Raw genomic sequence first — 27,516 nt, forward strand, 5'->3', positions numbered from 1 at the left:
TCACATGGAAGAATCAATTCCTGATCCGGGGTAAAGTGTAGTCTGAATGGGCCCTTTGTTAGCTTTGGCTCAGCTTTCTAGTCTATTCAGTTCATCTTGAATTTTGATCCTGTCCTCTGGGGTATTAGCTACTCCCCCTAGTTTGGTGTCATCTGCAAATTTGATAAGTATGCCCCCAATTTTGTCCTCCAAGTCATTGATAAAGATGTTGAATAGCACTGGGCCCAAGACAGAGCCCTGTGGGACCCCACTGGTCACTTCTCCTCAGGATGAAAAGGAACCATTGCTGAGCACTCTTTAGGTTCGGTCAGTCAAGCAATTACAAATCCATGTGACAGTTGCCTTGTCTAGCCCACATTTTACAAACTTGTTTGCAAGAATGTCATGGGGAACTTTGTCAAAGGCCTTACTGAAATCAAGATATACTATATCCACATCATTCCCTTCATCTACCAAGCTGGTAATTTCATCCAAAAAAGAGATCAGATTTGTCTGGCATGACTTGTTTCTCTGAAACCCATGTTGACTTTTTGTGATTATGGCATTGCTTTCTAGATGTTCACAGACTCTCTGTTTAATGATCTGCTCTAGAATCTTTCCTGGTATTGATGTCAGGTATTTGGTAGTCAAATATTTATATGCGGTATGGTTTTTAGTGCAAACAAAAGCTACAGTGCCTGAAAGATTCTGAAGGTGTGATATGGGAGACACTAGTTTACCTTTAAAGACAGTGCTGTTTAGCAGGAGAGAAGCCTAGTGTGATAAGCTTCATAGAGTCTTGGACCAGATGATGCTGATGGCATATGAAGAGAGGAGCCTCTCTTCATATGCCATCATCAAGAGATGAATGATTGGAGGAAACTGACAATGTATGCTTTGTGGCTGATTGTTCAAGCTGCCTTTCAAAGTTTTGTGCAAATAAAGAACTGGAAATAAGAAACCAACTTTCGCCTTGTCTTACAAATCTGGTATTCTTATCTGGATCACTCGCAAACACATCACTGGTAGCAAGTGAGACCCTAGACAATATGACTGACACACACACACCTTCCCACTTAGCCTCTTCCGCCACCTGCATGGACAGCCAAGGTTGCTAATGGGATATAGATTTTACTTCATCCCATTAGGTGCTCATTCAAGTATTGACAGAGAGCTCTGGGCAGGCTAGCCTGTTCTTACTGGATTACCAGTGCAGTAAAAAAAAAAAAAAAACATGAAGAACATATATCAGTAGCTGTTTCCACTAATCCCCTCTCCAGGTTGACCCTATGCAAAGCTGTAGACCCTTTCACACTGCATAGTTATAGCACTAATGGGCCTACTTTAACTGCTATGACTGCACCCTATGGAATCCTGGGATTTGTAATTTGGTGATGCACTAGAGGAGTTTGTTGGCTGAGGTTTCTAACTGGCCCTCCCTACACTGCAAGTCCTAGGATTTCAGAGAATGGAATTGCAGCAATTCAAGTGGTATCATTTTTAAATGATGAATTTTAGATGTGGATTGTTTCAATATGTACACATCTTATTTGTCCTTTTAAATTGATGTGTGTTTTAACTGATGTTGTTTGTTTTTAAATTGTTGTTGTCCCCCATCTCAAGCCATGAGGAAAGGCAGGTGATAAATAATAATAATAATCATCATCATCATCATCATGGTGCTATAATTTTGTGATGTGAGCAATCCCTGTGTCAAAACAGCTAGTTATCCCAGGACCAGCCCATTTGCTCTACTTACAGTAGGTAGTTGAGACTTATTTCCCCACTGGGAAGGAGACAGTGAGCTTATCTACACTAGGGGCAAAAGTCCATTCGGATTCCTGCCCCTCCAGCTACCATAGAACCACCCTGCATACCTTTTTCTCCACAGGGACATCAGGGGGATTGCATTTATGACCAGCTCCTTCTGGAGAGAGAATGGAAGTACTACGACATCATGCAGGAAGGTAAGCACAAAACATCTTCTGACTTGCCTCTTCTCTTTCTTTTATAATATGATAAGGCCACTTGTGGGAAAGTTAGTACAACTCATAACTTCTCTTTAAACGTATAAATCTAAGCCACGGTGACAGAAGTACCCTCTGTAAAACATATGAAGAAAATGTGAGCTATTTGTTGACCCAGTTTTAAAAAAAAACACAGAGAGGAGAGCAGAGGAAAAGGGTAATTTATGAACTTTTTCAACAAAAGAAACCTGAACCTGGGCTGCAAGCTCAAAAGCTAAAGGATGGTTGTTGATGTTGTTGTGTGCCTTCAAATGGTTTCCAAATTACAGTAACCTTAAGGCGAAACTATCACAGGGTTTTCTTGATAAGTTTCTTCAGAGGGGGTTTGCCATTGGCATCCTCTCAGGCTCAGAGTGTGAGTTGCCCAAGATCACCCTGTGGGTCTTTATGGCCAAGCTGGATGGTACCAGAGGGATAAAAATGGTTGTGTCCCCTCCTTGCCCAGAAGAAGAAGAAAATAACACAGGCAGTGAGTGGGATACATAGAAAATATCCCAGTGTCCAAGAGAACAGATGGAGTCATGGATAGAAAAACAATCTCCAGGCTGGGATTGTGGTGGTGGGGAGAGTTTTGTATTCCTCATGTTTCCAGAGAAGAGAAGAGAGAGAGATGCACAGTGGCAGATGTCATCATAAGCAAACAAGTTTACAATAGCCTGGCACTGGGCTACTGTGTGATGAGCAACCATTGGAAAATGGTGAATGCACACCGCTCTTCATATCTGAGGAAAACACATTGCTCTGTTTGATGAAGACAGAAATGTGGCAAACATCAACGGGACACCTCCATATAAACAATCTACGGAGCTGGGGGTAAAGTGGAGAGGTTTCTTAAGAGCAAACAGGGATTATTCAGTACACAGGGATTTATAAGCAAAAGGCCTGTGTTGCAAAAGCTATTATCTGCCAGCTGTGTGAAACAGCATCTTTCACAAGAGACAAGGGCTAGAGTAAAACTGGATGACAATGGCAAAAAGCAATGTTAGAAGTGGAACGGAAAATGTGACAAGGGCGGGCTACAGACCGCCACTTTGCGGCGGTCTGCCGCCGCCGCCACTTGCTCCGTGCAGGAGTCGTAGCAGTCACACTGCGCGGCTTGCGCGCGGAGCAAAAAAGGAGCTCCAAAATGGAGCTCCTTCTTGCGGCGCCTCTGTGATGTCGCGAGGCGCCGCTGGCACATTCGCAACGTCATAGGCGCCACGACACGTCTGGACGCTATGCGTCCGATACGTAAAGATGGCGGCGCCCGTATGAACAGGGCGCCGCCATCTTGTACATATTCTATATGTACTAGGGTTAGGGGGGTGCGGAAGCACCGCCCCTTCCTAACCTTAGTACGTATAGAATACGTACTAAATGGTGGTGTGTAACCCGCCAAGGTCTTTCTAGTCCTTCCAAGATACTTTGCTGTATAGCAAAGGTGGAGAACCTTTTTCAGCCTAAGAGACAAGTTCAACTTAACAGAAATTCTCAAAAGCCACACTGCATTTCTTGGAGGGATCCAAGGAGGGGCATTATTTAAGCCAAGGGTGGGATTCCCCATCCACCTGCATGAGCGTAGATTTCTGCTACACAAGCACAAGTCAGGATCTCAGCTAATGTGTTTGAAGTATAATTTTGTTCCATCCACATCTGCTCCCAAAGTGACTCAGTACCTTTACCAATGGATTCAAATTACAAGAGAAGAGATTCCACTAGGAAGCTTTTTTTACTGTAAGAGCTGTCAACAAGAGCTACAGAATACCTCAGAGGGTGGTGGAGTCTCCTTCTTTGGAGGCTTTAAGCAAGCATTCGATAAATATCTTCCAGGAGTGCTGTAATTGTATATTTCTGCATAGCAGGAAGTTCAACTCGATGACTGCGCCTATATCTTGCAAATCCATATCCTCCAACTGTTCCAATTTGGCAGTAACAGTCCTGATTAATCCTCTATTGTCCAACGTTCCGCTTTTAAAATGTTCCAGCTTCTCTCTTCTCCTCTCATTTTCTCTCTTTGTCTTCAGCTTGCTTCAGTTGCTGCAACCTAAGTTAAAAGTGCAAAAGTAGTGTATTCAATTAGCATACCAGGAGGAAGAGTTGGGACAGAATCTTGCCCTTTCCTGTTGATTCAGGCAAAAACAAGCTGCTGCTGCATCTCCTACCTTATGCATTCTTCATTCATAGCTTTTGCCATCTGAATCACACTCTGATGTTGCCTGACCCACAGGTGTCCCAGTTTTCACCTGTGAAGAGTTAGATGGTATCCAGATCTAAGATTCTATCATTCAGTGATTCATAACTTCCAAACCCCTGTATATCTCTGGAATCTGGTATTTAGAGGTATACTGCAATTTGACCTGGAGGCTATACAGAGGACCTTGGTGTCTGCTGGGCTTTCCAGGACTCCCCATGGACAACAAAATCAGTGAACGCTCAAGTCCCATTAAATCTCTCTGGCTTTGCTTCGCGAATGAAGATTCAGGAAGGACTCATCCCGCACTTTCTACAAGCGCGTTGGTGACTAAAAAGGCCAATCTGGGAGAAACAGGTCTGGTTGCAGAAAGCACAGCGGAAAGTCTCTTTGGGTGATGTTTCCGGGTTGCGGTTATTTCTGTGTTGTCGTTTCTCTTCGAGACTCGTTCGGGGTGAGCTTTCGAAAAAAGCTGCAGCATCGTGGATAGTGCGTCTCCATGCCTCCCGATGCGAGGCAAGGGAAGACCATTGTTGTTGATCAATTAGGCCAAGCCTGAGATGTTGTTTCAGGGAGTCCTTGTATCTCTTCTTATTGTATTCATTAAATACAATGGCATAAAATGGTGTCCCTTATGTAAAATGGCAAAATGAAACTGTGAAAGATTACATCAGTGGATAAAAAATCGGTGGCTATGGAGGGCTGACTATGGGGTTGTTCCCACTAGGTGAAACCCCGCGTTCTGAATCGAATCCAAGGAGTGGCGTTCCTATTAGGATCCGATTTAAACCTAGAACGGTTCTAGAGCAACCCGCAATCGTCCCCACTACAAATCGAATCGTAGAGCGGGATAAAAATTTAAATCGAATTTTCCTCATTTAAAGCGTGTTAAAAAAACACTAGGGTCCGACCTACGTTTTTCCCTTGATTCGAGTTAGGAACCGGAGTATTTAAATAGGAACGACAGCCTTTGAATCGTGTTAGATGGATGGGAGGAGCGGACTGCGATGGGGCTGGCCTTGGGGGAGTTGCCCTTTCTGTCCCCATCCGTCGTGGCTGTGGCCATTTTTGCTTCCCTCACCCCTTTGTCCGCTGTGGTCTTTCAATAAGAGGTGGATTGCAACCTCCCCTCTGTGTGGGGAGAGCCCATTTCTAACGGAGGAGAGGCAGGAAGGGAAGGCTCCTCTCGAAGAGGCATTCCCTGCCCGCTTGGGCTCTGATCTCGCCCAGGCAGGGAAGGGAAGGCTCCTCGCGAGGAGGCATCTGATCTCGCCCAGGCAGGGAAGGGAAGGCTCCTCGCGAGGAGGCATCTGATCTCACCCAGGCAAGGAAGGGCTCTGATCAATGGGGGGGGGGGGGGATAGAGCCTTTCTCTCTCCATTTCTCAAATGGAATCTGCCTTCTCCTCCCACCCTGGAAAGAGAATCTTTGGGAAGAGTGCTCCCTCCCTGCTTTTCCAGCAGCCTCCTTCATTGATCTCTGTGCTCTCTGAAGGGATTCTCCCTGGCTGTCTTGGGAGACATGAAGAGGGGATGCTGTCATGCAAAACCTATCCCATAGTTCCTCTGGAAAGAGCTTGGGTTTCTTAAATTCGCTTTGCCAGAAGCCTCCCCCATTGATCTCTGGGCTCTCTGAAGGGATTCTCCCTGGCTGTCTTTTGGGAGACATGAAGAGGGGATGCTGTCATGCAAAACCTATCCCATAGTTCCTCTGGAAAGAGCTTGGGTTTCCTAAATTCGCTTTCCTAAATTCGCTAAATTCACAAACAGTCAATGAAATGGAAACGATGCCAAAAGATAAATCGCTTCCAAATATTCCAGATTAACGTTACGTCATTCTGACGTACTATTGATTGACAGCTCCAAATAAGGTATGGAGGAGAAGAATCGCTTTATTTAAACACCAATTTCATGCCAAGTAGGAACGCTTGCAGGTAAAAACTTCGATTTAAATAACCAGATGGGAACGATGAACAAAGCGATTCGGATAGCGGGATAAGAACAGTGTTATTTTGAATCGATTTTATTAAAAACGTTGTATTTTAAATCGTTTCAAATCTTAAGTGGGAACAACCCCTATATTTAACCAACAGTGCTCTTTTTTGCTTTTGCTTTTTTACTGATGCATTTATTTATTTTTTAAGTTTTGCATCTCACTGTTGTTAGCTGCCTGGATTCCTCGTTGATTGGGCGGGATACAAATAAATTATGTATTATTATTTATTTATTATTATTATTTACTGAGCTAGTGCACTGTAGTCGGTTTTGATTTGGACTATGACTCTGGAGAAGAGATGTGGAAATCCACTGGATGACCTTGGGCAAGTCACACTCTCTCAGTCTCAAAGGAAGGCAAAAGCAAGCCCACTCTGAACAAATCTTGCCAAGAAAACCTCAGGATAGGTTTGCCTTTGGGTCACCATAGTTCGGAAATGACTTGAAGGAACACAAGACACAACAACGATACATCATATTATCAAGAAGCATTGCCCTTGCTGTCTGCATGGAGGATGTAGGGAGGAATTGTCCTTTCTCTGCAAGAACAAAAATAGCATCTTTAAATATATGACAGAAAGAGGAAAAACTTGCCTTTGAAAAATGGCATGGGTAACTTACTGAGAAAACAGCAAGAGACACATTTATCAGGAAAGTGAAAAGAAAAACTGGAGAGCCATAAAAATAATGTAGATCATGACAGTTCAAAAGGCAATAAGTAATTCACCACATCTGTAAGGTGTGTTTAACGAAGTACTTTAACTCAGAGTGAAAATGCTTATTTTAACTGCTACACATTGTAGTCCCAAGTTTAATTGTGCTTTCCTATTGGAAAGAAAGATGGTGAGTATCGCCCCAACTCCGCAGTCGTAAAAAGACCATTTTTTGAGGTATGATGTGCTGCAAGAAAGAGAGAAGAAATATGAACACCGAGCAGCAGCATATATCACATGATACTGGAGCAAACACCTGCGCTCCTATGAAGCACAGTAGTCGTATCTCAGGGAGGGAAAGGCATGATGGGATACTATCTAGGAAATTTGGTTTTCACACTACCTGAATCTCAACAAGTGTAAAACATTTTACACTCCCAGTTATAGCATTGTTAGAAATAAAATATGGCAGAGATGGAAACTTGAAGTTTCTCCACTGAAAAAGAAGCCCTCATCAGGAGGCAAAAGGACCAAACTCAGGGTCTGAAAACCTTCTGTGAGGAGAGGCTTAGGGAGCTGGATATGTTTAGCTTGGAGAAGAGATGGTTAAGAGGTGATATGATAGCCCTGTTTAAATATCTGAAGGGACATCATGTTGAGGATGGAGCAAGCTTATTTTCTGATGCTTCAGAGAATAGGATATGGAGCAATGGATGCAAGCTACAAGAAAAGAGATTTTACCTAAACATTGGGAAGAACTTCCTGATTGTAAGACCTGTTTGGACAGTGGAACACACTCCCTCAGAGAGTGGTGGAGTCTCCTTCTTTGGAAGTTTTTAAACAGAGGCTGGATGGCCATCTATCGAGGATACTTTGATAGTGTATTCCTGCATGGCAGGAAGTTGGACTGGATGGCCCTTGGGGTCTCTTTCAGCTCCATGATTCTATGATTCTTGGACCAGGAGACAGAAGCAAGGCCTTGACATATAAGGGCTATGGAAGACAAGTCCTGTGAGGTAAGATCCAAAAGAAGATATGTTAGTTGCTAATATAAATTTAAATGGGCCTTGGGCACATCACACTTTCTCAGCCTCAGAGAAAGGCAATGGCAAACTGCCTGTGTAGAAATCTTACCACAAAAACCTTAGGAGCAGGTCACCAGAAGTCAAAGAGTCAAGATGTATCTTTGAATGACAAGCTAGGAGCAACTGTGCTTGGCATGTAATGTATAATGCTTAATGACATTTCCAAGGGTCATCTCTAGGTCTCAGGTTTTCTCATAAAAACCTCAGGGCCTGAGACAGTCCTGAACTGGCAAACGCAGATTAGCTTTTTCTTCAGTAAATGATTTCCAGATGTAGACTGTTCCTGTGTCCAGTAAATCCATTTAGACATTATGGTTAATAGTCATTGATAGATCTATCTTCCATTAATTTGTCTAATCTCCTCTTGAAGCCACCTAAGCCATCACTAGGGATGGGAAAATAGATCTGTTTTACTTTCTCCCACTCTCAGATCTTTAAAATGTCAAGCTGTTTCCATCCCAAAAGAGCTATTTTAAGAACTTGGTCATTTCTTCAAACACACACTCATACATACAGAAACTGAAAGGACATTCTCCCCCATTTGCACTGACTAAACTCAATAGACACAGCTTATTCTCAGCATGGAGGCAATCATATTTTATCTTCCTGATAAATAGCTGTTAAAAATGACAAGTCTTTCAGGAAAAAGAAAAGATGAACACTGTACAGCTAACATAGCTGAATAGAACGGGATTCAAAGCCAGACTTTTGAGAGTTAGGTATGCAAAACCTTGGGCCTGGAGGGTTGAACTTGTCAATTTCAGTCTATCCCACATTCAATTTTTTTTCCATCCCAAAGTGAAGAAATTGGAAATTTGCAGCTATTCCTTGCCTTACCGGAATCATAGAATTAGGAGAGACCCTCAAGGGCCATCCAGTCCAGCCTCCTGCCATGCAGAAAGACACAATCAAAGCACTCTTGACAGATGACCAGCCATTTAAAAACTTCCAAAGAAGGAGACTCCATCACACTCTGAAGCAGTGTATTCCACTGTCAACCAAGTTTTACTGTCAGGCAGTTCTTCCTAATGTTTAGGTGGAATCTATTTTCCTGTAGTTTTGAATCCATTGCTCCACATCCTAGTCTCTGGAGCAGCAAGAAACAAACTTGCTGAAATGCTGTGTCTAGTTCTGGGACCACCATTCATGAAGGATATTGACTAACTCCATCAGGGGCTAGCCTGAAGATAGAGGCCCCTCCCTCCATAACTGTCATCCTTCAGCCTGGGAGGGAGGGAATAGACTGGCCCAGCTCCACCTGGGCTAGCCTGAAGAAGAAGAGCCCTCCCTCCAATCCATCTGCCTTGGTCCAGGCCTCAGAGGGAGAGAAGAACCACTGGACCCCATCCCCTTCCCCACCACCATTCCTTTCTCCTTTTGTGTCGTGTCTTTTAGATTGTAAGCCTGAGGGCAGGGAACCATCTTATTAAAAATAATCATTGTAAGCTGCTCTGAGAGCCATTAAGGCTGAAGGGTGGGGTATAAATAACGTTAATAATAATAATAATAATAATAATAATAATAATAGCTGGAATGTGTCCAGAGGAGGGTGGCCAATATGGTCTGGAGATAATGCCCTATGAGGAGTGACTTAGGGAGCGGGTATGTTTAGCCTGGAGAATAGAAGGTTAAGAGGAGACATAATAGTCATGTTTAAATATTTGAAAGGGTATCATACTGAAGACAGAGTAAGCATGGGCTGGTTCATAAGGGAGAATACATTCCTTCAATCAACCTGGACCTGAGCCATTTAGGGCTTTATAGGTCAGAATAAGAACTTTGAATTGTGTGCAGAAATGGACTGGCAGCCAGTGAAGCTATTGCAACAAAGGAGTTGTGTGTTTCCTTTAGCCGGCCCCAATTAGGAAACTGCCTGCAGCTCTTTGGACCAGCGGAAGTTTCCAAACATGCTTCAAAGGCAGCCCCACATCCAGCACATTACAGTAATCATCAGGACCCATTTCAAGTCACTTCCTAATGTCCCTAGGTCTCAGGGTTGGGCCCTGAAATCAAAGCCTGGGACAGTCTGGCTCTGGCAACTCTACTTAGCTGCCTATTTTGATAAATGCTAATGTTAACTGGCTTGATTTGGAGTAGCATGGGTCACCTTCCACAACATTTTCCCAAAATCTTCTGGCTTCATCTCCATCTGACACCACTGTTTTGGTTATAAAATTTCACTTCAGAAAAACAAGTGTGGTATTCAGTCTCATCTGTAGAGAGCTTTGCTATCTCACCAAACTACAAATGCATGAATTCTGCTGTGTGGCTACACCCAAGAACTACCTCCATCTTCCTCCAATCTTTCCCTGCCCTCCAGGAATAGTATTAAGGCAACAGTGTTGAAAGAATTGGGAGGGGGGGATAATGAGGCCATTGCCCCCCCCCCCATAAATTATTCCTCCAGTCCCCAAATTTCTTGCATTGCAGAAAGTGAGAGCATTACGGCACAAGGCACTAGTGAAGGAATTGGAGTGGAAATACAAATGATTTGTCTTCTTTTTGCATGAGATCGGCACTCATCCATTGCTGACCAGTTGTCCTATAATTATCATCAAGCACTTTCATATTAACAATAGAAACTCACCAATAACATGAACCATTCTTCCTGCTTCTGGAGATTATCCCCAACGGGATAGACACAAGTTTAATTCATCAATGACGGATCTTACCGCATTCCCTATAGGAAGCCTGTATGCAGCCAGTATGAAACCCAGGCTTATCCAGGAGTAGCTTTTCAAATTCTGTCATTGGCAGATTAAATGCATATCTATCCTGTCAGAGATAGTCGCATGTGATAATCTCCTCTATTACATCAAGAGGCTTCCAATTTAGTGAAGAAGATTTTCACAGGATCTATTAATGATGAATAAAAGAGCCCATTGCAGTCTACAAGACCATCAGTTCTAAAACTTAAAACAACACAGAACTCTAGAACCTTGAATCATCAGAAATATGTTGCCCAAAGAATCTCATGATTACCAGTCTGATCTCATCATTGAGAGATTTCATTATTGTTGTTGTTGTTGTTGTTGTTGTTGTTAAACTCAAAAATATAATCACTTTGGAAGCACTGACTTCCCCTCTACTTTCTCATCCATCCAGCTTTTAGGGTGAGCACAAACAGCTATGTCTGCTGGAATTTTGTATGTTCTTTGATGTTGTTTTCCCTTTCTTCATCCTTTAGATCCTTTGTAACATGACCCTAAGTTTTACCCTCAATTTATCTACAGGTCATATCAAAATCCATAATTTTGGCCCCAAAATCTGTCCTCAACATGAAGTCGACTTATAGTTGAGTATATACGTATGATAAGCTCTTTTTATAGGGTGTTGTAAATTTACACAGTGCTGTACATACAATCAGTTAAAAATAGAATAGAATAAAATAAAATAAACCTACCTAAGGCGTACATTCTACTAAAACAATTTAACAAAATATAAATTAATACATATTGACAGTAAATAATAAAATATAGCAAGCAACAAATAAAAATAGACCTACGATAACAATCAAATTTCAGAAGAATTAAAAAAAACAACCATGTACAAAGCAGGAAAAAAGTGGGGATGGCGGCTGGGGCAATGCATGTTGTGTTGAAATCTGAGACTAGAAACCTCCATCACAGAGCAAGGACTATTGTGCTATTAAAAGGTGATGCAGAAATAAGTGTTTTCATAGCATTATTGCTACCATTGTAATCATGTTAAAGAAACTGCATGAATACAGTGCTAGAGCATCCTGGTGCAGCAATGTCCTGAGACTTTAAATATCACTCCCTCCCATTTTTGCTGTGCTTGCATTCCCGTGTTAATGGGAAGTTTCTTGTTTTGTTTCCTACTTGCACAGTATGTTGCTGGAAGGTTCACAGACCATCTTTTTTAATTAAAGGATTGTTTACAGGGTTTTAAAAATGTTTTCTTTTGCTTTTGGCTGAACTCCTAGAGAAAGCTAAACCAAATGGAAATAGCAAAAACAGATACTCCTCCCCCTCTCTTTTTTAATTATACATTGTTTTTATCTTCTCTTAAATATAATATTTGAGTCTCTCCCTACCTTATTTCTTTTAATCATTAATCACTGTTAATGTACATTTAGAGGGCTTAGTAAAGGGAGGGAGGAATTTTCGGCAATGCAAAGTGATATGAAACCAAACCATGTAAATTGAGCAAGGGATAATTTAGAATCTGACCATAATCTACCTGCTTATTGAGTTATCTTTGCAGAACATCTGTAAAGCATACAAGACTTTTATGTGATGTGCATTTATGGAATACACATCTGGAGACTCGAGGGGGTGTAGGGAGGGGAATAAGAAAAAGGAAATTTATAGGGTAGTTGTTATGGAAACTACTTGCGTTTTTTTCCCTTAATCAGGCAAGTCTAATGCCTAAACAATGCTTTCAGTTGTCAGCACTCCGAGTGCTGCCAGAAGATGCTTAAAATGTGCCAAAGTACATTATATGCTTCATACAACACAAAAAACTTATCTCTTCTGTATACATAGAATCAGAATCACAGGCTTGGAAAGAACCACAAGGGCCAACCCCGGCCAGGGAGGCACACTGTCAAAGTACTCCCGAGAGGTAGGCATCCAACCTCTGTTTAAAGACTTCCAAAGAAAGAGGATCCACCACCTTCCAAGGCAGTCTATTCTTCCAAATATTTAGCTGGAATCTCTTTTCCTGTGGTTTCAATCTATTGCTCATGGGATTCAAATTCAGCTGAATCAATAACTGCAAAAATGATGAGTTTGACGTGGCTTTAACTGCCATGGCTCAATGCTATGGAATTCTGGATTTGTAGTTTCGTGAGCTATTTAGCCTTCAGTGTCAGGGAGCTCTGGTGACCCACTAAACTACAAATTCCTGGATTAGACCCTAGTCTCTGGAATGGCAAAAAAACACAATATTTTAATTTTAATAATATGCTTATAATATAATAGTGATAATTCTACTAGCGGTAGCCAAATAGTATGTTTTACTTATACCCTGGCATGTATAACAGAGACCTGGGTGGATGAGGGTCAGGATTTTACGTCTACCATGACAACCATAAGTCTGTCTGAAGTGGTATCTGTCCCTACTCATGCCGCTGGGCATGCTCTAGACTACCTTCTCTTTGCTGGCTAAGGTGATGGTGGTATGGCAGTGAAGAACTATCAATAGTTCCATGTGGTGGATCACTAGGGAGAGTTTAGACTTGCTAGTACTCAGAACCTCTATGGGAGTGGGGGACCCATTAAAATGGTCATCTCCAGAAGGCCTATGTATCCAGATGGATTTATGATGGAGCTTGGGCAGTTTCCTATTGCCTTGGCAGGTGATTTTGTTGAAGGCTTGGCCAATGAGGAAATGGCCAGTGAGGTGAACACAATAGCTCCCAAGCATCCCATCTCATGAAGTCGAACCAAACTGGCTCCCTAGTTTTTCCAGGACACTGGTGACAATGAGTAAGTGAAAAGGTGACTAGACCAACACTGACTGAAAACTCAGAGTAGATCTGATTGAACACAGGCCAGGGCTTATCTGAGGACCTATTCTGTGGCAATATAGCCACCAAAGACATCATTGCATCTGTAAAGACACATTCAGCAGGGTTGTTTCAGGTGGTCACAGGTCTTTTATACACAGGCCCAGGAAAGGAAATTCCAACCCACTGTGAACAACTTACTCAGCACGTTGCAGATAAAATCATAGACTCACTCTGATTTGAATGCTATAATTGATACAGATACAGTAGGTGTAACTTTGGCTCTCACTTGTCCAGGGATGATGGGTACATTTCAATGTCTACAACCCCAGGATGTGGACAGAATTCTTTGATAAATGAGAACCAACACTTGTGTGTTAGATCTTTGCCCTTCCTGGATTTTTTTTTAAAAGGCCAGAATAGGAGTGGCTGAATAGGTCAGGGGAATGATGAGTACCATGCTAAAACAAGGCAAAATTCCTCACTAAGCCATGTGATTGGCATTAAGTGCCTTGTTCTGACCTCAGAAGCAAGTGGTCCATGGCAGCAGAGGATGCACCAGGTGGCTTGGCAGGATGCCCATGCAAACAACCTCTCTGCCATGGGAATGAAGGGCCAGATAATGGGGGGTAGGTCAGGGTGCCTGTGGGGCCAGGATACTCTAGGCTACCCCTGGTGTATCCTGGCCCATGTAGACAGTGCCTAAGCCAGACTTCTCCCAGCACTGCAACACATCAGTCAGATATACCAAGTGGTGGTTCTACCACCTAGTATAGCCTCCATCCTCTGTTTTTAACTCTCCATGTTAAAAATTGTTATGCAAACTATTGCTTGTTTGTTTGTTTGTTTGTTGTTCTATTTTAATTGTCACTTTTGTAAGTTTTTAATCATACTGTATTTTTAGACTGTAAGCTGCTTTGAGTCCCAGTTTTGGAGAAAAAGCAGAGTACAAATAAATATTATAATAATAATAATAATAATAATAATAATAATAATAATAATGTCATTTCAATAAGGCCATTGACAAGGTTTCCGATGACATTCTTGCAAACAAGCTTGTAAAATGTGGGCTAGACAAGGTAACTGTTACATGGATTTGTAATTGGTTGACCATCCGAACCCAAAGGGTCAAGTGCTATGCTAAGAATCTGGTAAGTACACTTTGAGAATGTGTTGATTCCAAATTCTAGAATTGCAAGTAGTGTACGTACCTGTAACCTGTTACTATCTGATTGATTGATTATTTCTAATGAAGATGTATCTCACTTACATTTCAAAAATAAGATAAGTGGGCAAGATGTCCTTTTGTGGAGTTCTCAACACAAAAGGAATCAATACTGGCATCCTTTTGGTTAGTCCTAACTGGAGTAGACCCATTCAACCCCTTGTTGGGTGGTGAGTCAACATGTAATAAAGCCCCTTGATTGAATGGGTCTATCTCGGCTACCCTAGTCAGGGAGACTCAGTGTGGGATAGTGGTTTGAGTGCTGGACTATGAATCCAGAGACCAGGTTTCGAATCCCTGCTCAGCCATAGAAACACACTGGCAGAACTTGGGCAAATCACACTCTCTCAGCCTCAGAGGACGGCAAAGCCAGACCCTTTTTGAATGAATCTTGCTAAGAAAACCCCATGATAGGTTCACCTTAGGGTTCCCATAAGTCAGAGACAACGAAGATGCATGACAACAACAACTGTAGTCAGGACTAACAACAGGATTTAGACGAAAGTTAGTGTTTTCTACCATCTCAGTTACTGGGAACAAAATTTTTCAAGTTTTACCCCATTTTCTTACCAGTTCTAAAGTAATTTTCAGAACTAAATTTACAGAAGAGTAATGAGAAATGCAAGATGATAGTTTGTTTGATTCTGTTAGCAATAAATAAAATAAATAAAACTTTTATTTATATCCCGTTTTTCTATTACAAGACAATCAAAGCGGCTCACAACATATTAAAATCCACATTTACAATGATTCTGTTAGCAGTCATTAATTGGACTGGCATTGTTCTTAGTTCCCTAACAAATTATTTTTATAAAGGAATTTTCCAAGCTCTGGTCAGCTGCGCTTTCTATGCACATCTGTACATACCCCCTGATAAAGAGGCCAAGAATGGAAGAAGACTGTGTCACTAATAAATGCACGCACACGCACACGCTTTGCCTTTGTGATAAATTAAAGTACTTCTATTTGGCTTTCCCCCAAATGAAGACAATCCACCCATCTCTTTTGTAGAATAATGTCTCCCGCCCGCCCACCCGCCCCCTTGCTCCCTTCCAATTTGATAATTTATAGACATGAATAGTAAAGATTTCTTTGGGGATATTTTCCTTATTTTTTGACGGGCCATTTCTCTTCACCAGACATCTCTCTCTCTCTCTCTCTCTCTCTCTCTCTCTCTCTCTCTCTCTCTGCTCTGGGTTTCTCTTACCCTTCTCTGTGCAAAATTAATGTATATGAATAGTGTTTGAAGTGGTGTAGGGGGGAGAAAGAGGGAGGCGAGGGGAGGCAGAGAGGGCTTAGAAGAACAAAAGCTCACTGTGGCTGTACAGAAAGCTATCGTTATAACACGTTACCTTGGGAGACAACTATTTTTCATTAGCTGAATGGTAATACTATATATGAAGGTGATTAAGTTTAATAGGCCTGAGACTGGCCAGGGGAAGATAAAGTTACGATTGAGAGCCTACTGGATGGAGGAAGAGGACAAGAATAGCCCCGTGTACTACAGGGCCTGGCAGGAAACGGCACAGCTTCCCCATAAATTAGACTTAAACAGAAGTAATTTTTAAAGGTGTTTAAAACATTAAGGCATTTTAAGGCAGTGGAAGCAAATGCACAGGGTTAGAAATTCCACTCTATGGCACAAGACGATTTTTTAAAAAGGAAAGAATATGTAGAGAATAAAGTTTAAAACAGCATCTAACTTCATATATCCTCTTGGGTAAAATATATCTCCGTTAGGGCCGGCGGCTTTGTATGGTAGATTAACTTTTCTAAGCTGCCTTTAAGTAAACCGCCTTCAGTCTTGGTATTGGGGAAAGGATGGGATAGAAAGGAATAAATGAATAGAGGAAGGGAAAGGAGGAGAGAGAGAACAGAGAAGGAGAAGGAGAAGATGGAGGAGGAGGACAGAAGGAGAAGAGGGGAGACAAGAAGAGAAGGACAGAGAAAGAGAAAGAGAAGAGGCGGAAGAAGAGATGAAGGAGAAGGAAGAAAAAGACAGAAGGAGAAGAGGGGAGGAAGAAGAGGAGAAGGAGGAAGAAAAAGACAAGAGAATACGAAGATGATGGATGAGGGAGGAGGAAGAGGAGAAGGAAGACATGAGGAAAAAGCAAAGATGGAGAAAAGGAGAAGATGGGGAGAAGGGGAGGAGAAGGAAGCCAGAAGAAGAAGAAGAAGAGGGAGGAGGACAGATGGAGAAAGTGAAGGAGAAGCGAGAAGAGGAGACAGAGGAGGAGGAGGAAGAAGAAAGAAAAGGAAAAGATGGAAATGGATGGGAAGGAACAAGAGGAAAAAGAAGACAGAGAAGGAGAAGATGAAGGAGAAGGAGGACAGAAGAAGAATAAGAGGGAAAAGGGAAGAGGAGGAGGAGGAGGAGAACAGAAGGAGAAGAGGGGAAGGAGAAGACAGAGAAAGAGGAAAGGGAGGACAACAGACAGAGAAAAAGAAGGAGAAGAGGGAGGAGGAGGAGGAGGAGGAGGAAGAGGAGGACAGAAAGAGAAGATGGAGATGGAAGAGGAGGGGGAGGAAGAAGAAGACAGAGAAAGAGAAGATGAAGGCGCCCTGATGGCACAGTGGTTAAATGCCTGTACTGCAGCCACTCACTCACAAACCACAAGGTTGTGAGTTCAATACCAGCCAGGGGCTCCAGGTCAACTTAGCCTGGCATCTTTCTGTAAGTCGCTAAATTAAGTACACAGCTTGTTGGGAGCCATTAGCTTAGACTCGTTAAACCACTTAGTACATCAGTAAAAGGTATAGGAATGTACTTGCTCTTGATAAGAAGGAAGAGGAAGACAGAAGGAGAAAGAAAAGGAGGAAAAGGTGGAGGAGGAAGAGGAGGTGGAGGAAGATTGGTAGAGGAGGAGGAAGACAGAGAAGGAGAAGAGAGAAGAAAAGGAAGAAGAGATGGCAGATGAGGTGGAAGCCGAAGAAAGAGAAGGAGGGGAAGCAAGAGTAGGAAGAAGAAGATGGAGAAGGAGGCCAGAAGGTGAAGGAAGGAGGGGGAGGAAGAACAAGAAGAAGATGGAAACCTTGGAGTTTGGACTAAAACCCAGAGCACTCACACCCCGTTCAACTGTCATGAAAAACAAAGCCATCACTGGTTTCACTGGTTTCACTGGTTTCACTGGTTTCACTGGATTCACTGATTATCACAAACAGATCAATTGTTACTAGCAAAGGCAGATAGGAATCACGATTGGACATAAATCATGAGAAGGACATAAACATGTTTTTGTGAGATAGTTTTGATTTTGGTGTTATTGGGGGGTGGTAATGTGGTTTATCTTAAGTCGAAGCTGCCAAAACAGCCAATAAGAACCACAACAATTCCTTACAATTTTATCTGTCCCAGCCAAGTTTCAGAGTGACTTAAATTTCTGCTCACTAGTTAATTTAGAAGGAAAACAGCAAACCAATGGAGTATTGCAGCTAAGAGTGCTGAACATAGACAAGGGAGACCCATCTGGCTGTGGAGCTCTCTGGGTGATCTTCCACTGACCATAACATATCCTTGAGCCTGACCTATTTCATAGATCATTGTGAGGATAAAAAGGGAGGGACCATAAACAGTACCCTGAACTTTTTGGAAGAAGGAAGGATTTAAAAGGTGCATAAGATTAGCCCTGTTGGATCTGATCAAACATCAGAATAATGTGTGGATGGTGTTGGACTACAGCTTCCATTAGCCCTAGGTAGCACAGAAAATGGTGAAGCACAATGAGAGGCAGAAACCCACAGGTTTTCCTCCTCTAGCTTGTTTATTTCCACATCCTATTTTCAACCATGACCATCCAGGTATTTCCTAGAAACCAAAAGCCAAGGTAAACTTTTTTTTTAAAAAAATTGCCCCATTTGTATCAGTCCTACTGCAGTTCTATCTTGGAAATTATCACACATAGACAGGACAGGAGTGGGATCTCTCCCCCGTCTTTATCCAGTCATTAACCCAGGGGTAGGCAACCTTTCTGAGCCGGGGGCCGGGTTGCTGTCCCTCAGACAACTGGGGGGCCAAAGGCGGGGCCTCATGCCGGTGGGGGAGCTTCCACCCTCCAGGGGTGGAGCCGCATGCCGGGGGCGGAGCCTTGGGGCTTCGCCAGACCTGAGGTGTCCTCCGAAGGACACCTCAGGTCTGCAGAAGCCCCGCGGGGAGGAGAAACGCGTGTGCCCGCCCTCTCCTCCTCGGTCCCTTCCTTTGGCTGAACGGGTTCCAAGGGGCCCTTTTGGCCAAAGGGGAGGGCTTGGGCAGGCCGCCTCCTGGGCTCCGCCACGGCCCTTGCAGCCCCAGGCCTCTCTCTCCAGAGGGAGGCCTGGGGCTGCATGGGCCGAGAAGGAGCCTGTGGAAGCAGCCTGCCGCCTCCGCGGTCTCCTCCACGGCCCTTGCAGCCCCAGGCCTCTCTCTCCGGGCTCCCTCCCAGCCTCCACAGAGGCTGGGAAGGAGGGAGGAGGTTGCCACCGGCAGCCCCTGGGCCTCCTCCGTGGAGGCCGGGAAGGAGGGAGGAGGTCGCCGGAGGTGGCCCGTGGGGCTCCTTCCCGGCCTCTGTGGAGGCCGGGAAGGAGGGTGGAGGCTCCCACCGGCAGCCCCTGGGGCTCCTTCCCGGCCCCCACTGAGGCCGGGAAGGATCGAGGAGGTTGTCGCCGGCAGCCCCTGGGGCTCCTTCCCGGCCTCCACAGAAGCCCCGCCCCCTCATGTGAGAGGCCAAAGGCCCCATGTGAGAGGCCCAGTCCTGCTGCCGATTGCCCAATTGGCAGCAGGACCGGGCTCAGGCCAGTCCCCAGGCCTCGCCGGGCCAGATCTTGCCCGTGGGCCGGGGGTTGCCGACCCCTGCATTAACCCATCCATGACTGCAGTAGCACAAAAGGATTTCAAATTGTAGTGCTGGTCCCTCCATTAATCCGTCATCAAAGCAACATTGCAATAATGCAAACTTCCATTAATGGAAAATGCTGGCCAATGTCGCTTGAATGACAGGTTAATGACGGGATAGTGACCGAGTCTGAGCAACTCCATCTGAAAGCCTTCTATGCAATTGTCATCATTCGTGCTTCCTAGACAGGGTAAGTGCAATTCCCATCTGAAAGTCCTTCCCACAATTGCACAAGTAGGCTGGGAATATGACAGGAACATGATGGGACAGGAATGGGATGTCCCTCATCTGATAATCTCCCTTGTCTCCATGAGGCTTATTGCACAGCACTTGGAGGAACGGGAACGGGATGGAATGGAACAGAATTAAGGGGGGGAGGAAACGTGTGTTACCGCATGAGAGAACACTGCCGATGCTGCACAGCACTCAGAGGAATGGGAACAGAATGGAAAGGGGGTAAATCATGTGTTACTGCATAAGAGAATGCCGCCAAAGCTGCCGGGAGTCCCCAAATATACTTTGGTTCAAAATCGTCCTTCAAAATCAGCTGCTGTGGAACAGCTGTGGAACGGTTTGGGGACTCCCAGCAGCATTGGTGGCATTCTCTTATGCAGTAACACACGTTTTATCCCCATTCCATTCTGTTCCCATTCCTCCGAATGCTGTGCGATAAGCCTACATGTTGGAATAACAAAATGTGCCAATTGGCCTCTAAAGAGAATCTTTTAGAAAGTATATTCATTCTTCTACCAGCCTTCAAAACAGCGGCCTTCAAGTCCATTTGCCTCAGAATTGTTAAGGCTGTTCTGCTAGCTGCTGGTAACATTATTTTAGAGCCATACTTTTGCTAAGAAAGTTACTTTTTCAGAGGACAACTCCCAGAATTTGGAATTTCTCTTCCCGAAAAGCAATTTGCAGAAAGACTGGAGCAATACAGGAATCATTCTCACACCCAAACTAATATCTAGAGAGGTGAAAGTTTTTCAATGTGAATCCTAACTTTGGGAGTATGTTTGATTTGTGCTGACTTCAGTCACAAGCCAAGCTATGGAGAAACACTAATTTGACTGAAAACTCATCAAAGTGACTCAATAATTTGAGGATAAATATGTCTGTGAAATAGCTCTCCATAACACATGCTTGCTTTAACTGTTTTATTTAGCTGATTTTTTAGTTTGGAGTAAATGCCACTGAGAGAGCCAGCCAGCATGGTGTAGAGGTTTGAATGTTGGACTAGGACTCCAGGGGGCCAGGGTTCATATCTCCACTCACTCATGGAAACCCACTGGTTTGGTACAAGTCACACTCTCTCAGCCTCATAGGAAGGCAATGGCAAACCTCTGAATAAATTCTGCCAAGAAAACCCTTTGATGAGATCACCTTAGGGTCACCTTAAGCTGAAGGCACACAGCAACAAAACAAAATGCTTCTAAACTGAAAATGTTGAATAAAATTAAAAGAAATTATGAACATGGACATTCTCACAGCTTTAATATAAGATAAGGCAATAGAATTGATAGAGAAGGAATGGCAGTTAATTAAAATAACATTGGGCTGAAAAGTGGTGAAGTTTGGGAAGGATAGAAAGATAGGCTAACTGGGGATAAAGGACAAGAGGTTGGAGAACTATGGGAATGTGGGACCACTATGCATGTATGTATAATATGTATAAGTAGATTTTTGGTTATTTTCGGTTAGATGTAGCACAAGATAAAGAGAGAATGCGGATAAAAGTAATAAATTGGAGAATAGACAGAATGAAAGATATATATTGTTAAAATGTGTGGAAGTCTCATTGACTATATAAGGAAAGAGAAAGACAAGAATATTATATAGATGAAGGTGTCTGCAACCCGTGAGGAAGTACTGTAATTTGTTAGTGTTGTAATGTAATTTGTTAATTGAAATGTGGATGTCTGTTACTGTGTTGTGAGTTTGTTTTTAAATTTAGAAATACACACACACATATTAAAATTCTTCTAAACTCAGTGGATCTTACTCTTGGGTAGAGGTACTTAGGGCTGTATTGTTAATATCTGATTTTCCCCCTCCTCCTAAAAATAATACTTTTAAGCCATTGGATGTGCTTTTGAATGAAGCATCTTATTTAACTGGGGGGAAATATGGACGAATCCATACTCTCCTTTTCAGTGGAAGTTGTACAATCATTTTCAGCTGGAGCCAGTAGACTAATATTGAACATTGCTGAAGTCATTACTGTTTAACTATAGAAAGGCAACAGAATTCTACCTGTAGGGTGTCACCCAGACGCACTGTCAAAACATGCCTTTTCAAAAACAGGCCTGCCTTATTTGCCATGAAACTTTAACGGTAGCACCAAAGCTGACTTCTTTCTATTGCAAGAGAAGCCAGAGGTGGAGGGGGGGAGAGAAGCCAACATCTGGCTGGGTACTGTATATACTATACTGTGCTTCTGTTATACATAAAACAGGGCGGAAAAGAGGCCCCCAACGTGTTATTTCCCCACCAGTGTGAAACAAGTGGCTTATTCAGTAGATTTCTCAAAGAACAAAGGGAAGGGGATTAGCTCAGGGAGATGTTAACCATATACTAAAGCAATGCAGCGTATTGTAGATTTTAACTGCCTGGCCATAGAAGGGTTAGTATGGGAGAGTGAGAAAAAAATCCATAAAATCTATCATCAGGATGTCCAGCTGGGACTTTACACTTTCTTGAGGAAATGTGAGCTGTGAACCACCAACAGCTGCCTCCCTGCCAGTCTGCAAAATCGCTTGTTAAAGAGAAAGAACTTTTCATGAACACCTCCAAAGACGGCTTAAGAGGCAACCGGTAGAATAGTTCCTAACCCTTTTCCCCATTAAGTCACAGGCAGCCCAGTTGTGAGGGGCTACCTCAACTGCTGTGTAGGGATGGAAAATACATTCACCATGATTTGTTTCCCAGGTTAAAAAGTGAGATTCTGGATACTTGGATCTAATTGGTATGGCAGAAATAGTACACTTTGACACCACTTTAATTTGTTGTTGTTGTGTGCTTTCAAGTCGATTCCAACTTATGGAGACCCTAAGGCAGTGATTCCCAAACTCTGGCCTTCCAGGTTTTTTGGACTTCATCTTGACCATTGGTTTGGGATTCTGGGAGCTGAAGTCCAAAACACCCGGAAGGCCAGAGTTTGGGAATCACTGCCCTAAGGTGACTCTATCATGGAGTTTTCTTGGCAAGATTTGTTCAGAGAAGGCTGAACCCTGAGGCTGAGAGAATGGGACTAGCCCAAGGTCACCCAGTGGGTTTTTTATGGCCAAGCTAGGAATCAAACTCTAGTCCCCAGAGTCACAGTTGAACACTCACACCACTTTTCACTCCCTCTCCCATAAGATAATCAAAAGCAGATTCCTGCCATAATTTCTCCTTGCATTGGAGATTGCTCTTGGGAGCAGGGTGGAAACATCAATCAGTTGCATCCTAATTGAAAAAAACAGATCCCTGTCACTCACTGCAGCCAATGTCTGGTAAGTCTGGATTGGATGACTTTTATAATCCCTATTGAATCCATAGGGATCATGAATACGAATCAGTTATGAACACATAACTCTGGCGTCTGAATTTGTAATTCCAACCTCTGAAAATTCTCCCCTCATCCAGGTTGATCCAAGAACATGATCTTCCTAGTCATCTTTTGGTGTACTGAAAGATGAAAAGGTGGCCAGGCTTAAAGGGAGAGCCACAGTGTTGGAAATGGTTCCAAGCCCCGTCATGTTTAATAGTGTTTGATCAATTTGTCTCAACTTGACCCTGCCAAAGTTTCTGTTTAATGGAGTGGTACTCAATCGAGTGAACAGATGGGAGGGGGAAACCTGATCAAGAATGACCAGCAGTGGCAAAAACCCAGCCAACAAAAGGGTGATGTCTACATTATCAGCAGCATCAATAAAGGCACTCTTTCTACCTCACTTCAAAGACCGGTATAGCTCCAGACTTTGCTTTTAAGTCCCTGCCATTGTTCCTGATGACAAGCTGCCCTTTTGTGAGCAAGATCCCATCAATAAGCCCCTTTGTGCAGGGGGAGGAAAGGAGGCCTGGATTTGGGCACCTCAGCATAAGCTTTTGCCTTTGTTTCTCCAAGGTTCAGCTGTGCCAGGAGGAGCAGAGATATACAAGCCTCGGGGCAAAGCAACCACAAAAGTTCAAAGGCTCTGGTTGCAAATTAACAGGTGAGTTTAGGAAATACTAAATCCTACACTGGGGATGGGTCTCTTTTGGATTAATAAAGAGGGAGATGGTGGGGGGACTCAGTGGAGCATGACCATGGTTGAAACCTGCCTTTTTAGGAGGTTTTTTCGCAAAGTGCAAAGATGAAAGGCAGAGATGACCAACTTTGTTGCTAAGAAAATCCCATTATTTTTAAGGGCTTTTATAAAGTGTTCTCTCTCTCTCTCTCTCTCTCTCTCACACACACACACACACACACACGCGCGCTTCATCTGCTTGTGGAAGGGGAAGGAAGCCTCACAGGCCCAGTTCTTTCTTAGTTAAGAAACATGCATGACTAAAATAAATACATACTCGTTCCTTATTTACCACTGCTGCCATTTCTCTCTTCCTTTGACGTCTTTCTCCTGGTTCAAATTTTAGATACTCCCTTGAGGGACAGACTTACTTTATTCCTTCTAAAGGAGTAGCACTCAAATTTTGGAGAGATACAGCCATGGTGTAATCAATTGAATGTTGGGGTGTGACTTCAGAGACCAGGGTTCAAATCCCAAAACAGCCGTGGAAATCCACTGGGTGACCTTGGTCAATTACATTCTCTCAACCTCAGAGGAAGGTAAAGGCAGAGGCAAAGCCCTCTCTGAACAGATTTTTTACAACTGTGGCCTCTTGGAGATGTCTCATCCACAGGGTTGTCATAGGTTGAAATTGACTCAAATGCAGTTAAGAACAACAAAAAACCCTGGTCAGCCAGTGAGCCTTTTCTCAGCTCAGAGGGAAATCTTCCCACACACCCACTTAAGTAGGTTTTTTTAAAAAGTCTTTTAATAGGAAAGTCCCATTTTCTTCACCACTGTGTCCCACTAGCCTGTGGCATTCAATTAACAGAGTTACAAGTCTGTGAGCCAATTAGCAGTGAGTGCAAGAGATGCTTCAGATGGCTACAGTTGTCAGCTGGTGACCTTGCAAGCCACTTTTCTCCCTCCCTCCAGACAAGTTTACATTAACTCCACATACTTATGGCAGCAGCTCTTGTGTGCGTGTGTCACTGTTGGCCTTTCATTTCTAGGGAAGCAGCTGCAGAAAGAGAAAAGCGAGGGAGGGCAAAATCAATGTAATGCAAGCAGTACCTTGACTTGCTTATCAACCGTTTAATCCCACTGCCACCATACTGAAAGCAGCAATGGTATTGACTCAGCCTTCAAAGGACCATTGGAATCAGCAAGCAGATTCTTCCCGCACACACTCACTCACTGGTATTAACCATTATCTTCACCTTAAAGAATGTTACATTTGAAAACAAATTCATTAATGTTGGCAATTTGGATTGGAAAGAATTACACCCGTCCCTCCACATTTGCGGCTTTGACTTTTGCGGATTTGATTATTCACAGATCTCTTTAATGTTCTCTCTAGGAATATCGAGGTCCTCTAGGACAACTCAATGGTCAACTTTAACCAAAAGTCAACTGAAGGACCTAGAGATTCCTAGAGAGAACATTCCACTAGGCATTTGTAGCTCCTCCAGAGCAAATCTATGGCCAATGGAGATTATCACACCAGGGCCAATTCAGCAATAATCACGGCAATGAAAGCTAATGCAACAAAATTTGATCAAAATTTTGGAAAAGCGGGTTACAAATAAACTATATTATTATTATTATTAACAGTAGCACTATAGCACTCAATATTTTCGCAGTCACGCAGTTGTGTGATTACTGTGACATTACCATATAATATCACAATCGTGTTTCTCACACATCCATGAATGAATTGTTAGTACATTGGAACTGATCATTTCGCTCATGCGCCATTTTGGCACAACAGCGCATGTCTTTGAAATCATGTTTCTGTCCCGCACAGAATAAAAGACAACAAAATCAAATTTATTACTTCACCACATTGTTTTAATCCAGTGTAAACAAAATTGTGCCCCATAGCTCAGAATATTGAAAGCCACTGAAAACAGATCCTGACAAAGAGAATGGATTGCCTCTACCACAATGCATTCTGAGTATTCCTTGTTGCTTCCACAATAGTGCAAATGAAGGGCGATTAACTTTCTCACTCTCGCAATCACATTTCTTTCGCGCTGTTGAGAAGCCATTCATCATATTTCCCCGTGAATGGTGTATTGCTGGAGCATTCTTCCCAGGATAAATCCTGGATGAGCACAATGCAACTCCACGATTTAGCTGGGATTATACCTTTTTTTTCCCCCCTTCCTCCTCCCTCCCGTCTGATAATCTCCAATGTCTGGTAGATGTTGACCACAGAGTTGCACTAGAGGACTTAGAGGCCTGTTACAGACTGCCAAAATAAAGCTGCTTCAGGTCTCTTTGGAGGTATGCTATTTAAACGATACATGGGTCCTAAGAGTCCGGAGGTTGCGCCAAAGCCACACTCCATTCCTAAGCACTGGAGGGCAGCTTTGGCTCAGCTTCCAGATTCTTTGGATGCATCCATCATTTAAAACAGCATGCCTCCAAAGAGACCCGAAGCAGCTTTATTTTGGCAGTCTGTAACAGGCCAGAGATTCCTAGAGAGGTGTTCTCTAGGGTATTTTATTATTTGAGGTTTTTCCACATTCACAGGGGTCCTGTGCCCCTAACCCCAGCTATTGTGGAGGGATGAGTGTAATTTATTGATCTCCATATTGGAAGGACTGGAATTTAATTTGTTGTATTATCATTAATTAATTTGTTAATATTTTTTTTTAATGAATAGCTTTGAAAGAAAACATGAGGCAGTACAGTGAATGGCACATTTGGTTATCCCCACTGCCCCCTATAGGTACATTTTGTTATTGCCTCCTGCAAAAGTTTTGTTTTTGTGATTTTTAATTACCTTCCCCAGCCCGGCATTTTGCAGATGCATCATATTACAAAGAATACAATGGGTGCACAAGCTTTAACTGTGCATAAGCAGTCCAGGCCACTGCAGAAAACTGGGCCTCCAGGTTCAAACCTGAGTCCAGGACTGCACTGCAGAATTAATGCAGTTTGATACTGCTTTAACTGTCACGGAATCCAGGGATTTGTAATTTGTTTTGGCACCAGAGTTCTCTGACAGAGAAGGCTAAATATTTCACAAATCTACAAATCCCAGAATTTCATAGCATTGAGCCATGGCAGTTGAAGTGGCATCAAACTGCATTATTTCTGCGGTGCAGATGCAAGCCTCATAGTATACCCAAACTGAGAACCTGTGTTTCCAGGGGGAATGCAACCCCATCTAACACAGGTTGAATCCATGTTCCTCTGTCTGCCTTACAACTGGCCAGAAGCACCACTACTTTGTCTGGATTAAGTTTCATCCAGTCCATTACTGGTGACAAGTTTCAAGTGTACAGTATAGGCTGCACAGTCCTGGAGCTAAGGGAGGCAAAGACAGCCATAGACATTTCTATTATTATTATAGATTAATATACTGGGCTTGCAGCTGTCAAACAGTGACATGATCAATCATTTCAGATCCTCCAGATCAGTACAAACTATAGTTTCTTTTAGTAGCTTTACCCAGGAGAGGAACAGTAGCATACAGACCTTGCTACTGGCAAAGCTGCAACCCAAGGAAAAAAAACACAAAGCAATACCCCAGCGGTGGCTAGACATCGAAATTTCCTGTGTAATATAGAAACTCTTTTTGTGCTGTGTCTCTTTTTTCCCCTCCCCTTTATCATTTTGCCCAGATTACTGCTTCAGCATGCTCAGCAAACTAAAAGGCAGTCATAAAATGCCAGCTAACATAAACGAGACAGAGAACAAGGAACTACGAGGAATAAGTGAGCTGGGGGAGGACGCTGAAACAAGATTGCAAGCTGAAAATTTGACTACTGTATACACTCAACT

This window comes from Sceloporus occidentalis, unplaced genomic scaffold (genome assembly GCF_023333645.1).
Source record: "Sceloporus occidentalis isolate IW3139 unplaced genomic scaffold, rSceOcc1.0.p SCAF_4, whole genome shotgun sequence".
Lineage (NCBI taxonomy): Eukaryota > Metazoa > Chordata > Lepidosauria > Squamata > Phrynosomatidae > Sceloporus > Sceloporus occidentalis.